At 32.6% G+C, this 2,021-nt stretch overlaps 1 long non-coding RNA gene across 1 annotated transcript in view; it reads right to left on the bottom strand.

Annotated features, from left to right (window-relative positions):
* The window catches only part of LOC108660785, a 1,651-nt gene continuing 146 nt past the window's right edge, over positions 517–2,021 (bottom strand). Inside the window, exons 2-3 of the long non-coding RNA XR_001926473.1 lie at positions 1,434–1,517; positions 517–557 (exon numbers count right to left, since the gene is read on the bottom strand). This is a non-coding gene — a long non-coding RNA (uncharacterized LOC108660785). The remainder of the gene's footprint in view (positions 558–1,433; positions 1,518–2,021) is intronic.

Here is a 2,021-nt window from a genome sequence, read left to right as displayed (position 1 = left end):
CACTCATTACTTAAAATGCCAACCGAAACCCCGCAAGGCTTTAATATCAATTTTTCATTTTCCCTGTGAGTAACCGTTGCCAAATATCATGTTCTAAAAGATTTTAAGCTATTTCCAAGTTAAATCAATAAAAAAATGATTTCTATCTCACATGGGCATTTTGGTCATTTTTCCTCAAAAATTTCGAAACCAACTAAAAAAGTAGTATGCGAGTATAAAGCACATAATTCATAATCAAAAATAAGTTTAAACGTCTAAAACCTTCATTTAAAATGAAATTATGACTATTTGAATATAATAAAAATATTCAATAAAATATTCTATTTTCTTATAAAACAATATTAATAGAGTTACCGGTAAATAATTTTTGTAGCGTAAAAGCTAAATAAATTCATACATACTGTAATACAGATAACCAAAGTATAAAATTTAATTTACAGTGACACGTGGACCCACGAATGACCAAAAGTATCAAAAGCGGTAAACTTATAGTTTTTGAGGATGCAAGTCCAACTATAGCCCTCAACAAAGTGAGCTATCTACTGACTATCCTGAGCCTGAAATGGGTGGAAAAAAGGATGGTGAGATTATATAATCCCAATGAGTAAACAAATATCATCTAAAATATCTAAAGCTGAGTAAATTGAGACAGATAAAATAGTTTAACATACTGTAATTCATCACCTTTCAACTCATTTCAACCAAATAAAATCAATTCATATAAATCGAGTAATCAACAAGACTTATGAATTTCTTAAAACTTTGGCTCGTGCCAAAATTATTCTCATACTCAGTTATCAGGGATACCTTGACCGAGGGCTATCCCAAACGAGTCAGCCAAGGCTGTTAAAAAGTCATGTAAGCATAAATCATGTTTTTATTTTGAAAACATAGTCGTTCCTTGGCGTTGGCTGAGTTCACCCTCACGTGGTGGTTTGATGTGAAGTGAACTCTAAAGTTTTAACCTCAAGAGTTATCCAACCGCGCCTCTCATACTGAGGTATGAATATAATAGGGTTGCCGTGCCCTTCTAATAGGCTGGTCCACGGAACCCGTCCACTGCAGCGACCAATTTGTAACCCACCAATTCAATAAAATTCAACAGAATGACATGGCAATTATTTTATTTTACAGCCTCTCAAGGCAAATCAACAGTTCATACTTTTTCAGCACATTTACCAAATCCAACCATTCATGCCAATATTATTATAAGCCATTCAATTCAAACCATGATTTATAACACAGCAATTAGTCTCCAATTACTCCATTTTCAAAACCATATTTCAATTTCAAGACAATTTTATAAAATCATTTCATTTAATCACATTTGCTTATAAAACATAAAGATTTACCATTTAAACTCATTTTCCATAAAATCACAAAAACGAATAAAAACTACTTTAGATAATTAAGACGGTAGTAATGTTACTCACTATATTAGGAGTTTGAATTTTGGAGTACTCCGATTATTGATCCTCGGGTTCAATTTCTTTACCCTTTTTCGGAGGATTCACCACCTAGACATAATGCAAAATCAAGCAATTTACCACATTGGTGCTAAACCATTATAAAACTAATCTAAACTCTATATGAATGCATGATAGGGAAAGTGAATTGTTCGGATTATCGTCTACATGCAGTGTTGGCCTAACTCGATCTATCACCTGATTAATTGGCCAATACGTCCAATTCAACTCTAAATAATTCCATTTCTCTCCCAATACTTCAAATCACCAAACACAAGTCAAATAGCATAAAATTTAGCAAAATCATCTTCACATTTTCTCTTGGGAATTTCGGCCATGGTGAGTGCATTAACACTATGATTTTTCCTACTTGATTTTCTCACCATAATCCATCATTTCCTAACCAATTCACTTGAAATAAAATCAAATCCACCATCAACACTCTACAAGGAAGATTCGGCCAATGATGAACTCATGAGGAATATGTGAATTTCAAGCTTAATTCTTACACTTAACACCATAAACAACTAAAAACATCCATATATCTTAAAAATC

The sequence above is a fragment of the Theobroma cacao genome, chromosome 2 (assembly GCF_000208745.1).
Source record: "Theobroma cacao cultivar B97-61/B2 chromosome 2, Criollo_cocoa_genome_V2, whole genome shotgun sequence".
NCBI classification, from domain to species: Eukaryota; Viridiplantae; Streptophyta; class Magnoliopsida; order Malvales; family Malvaceae; genus Theobroma; species Theobroma cacao.
This window is presented reverse-complemented; position numbering and strand designations above follow the sequence as displayed.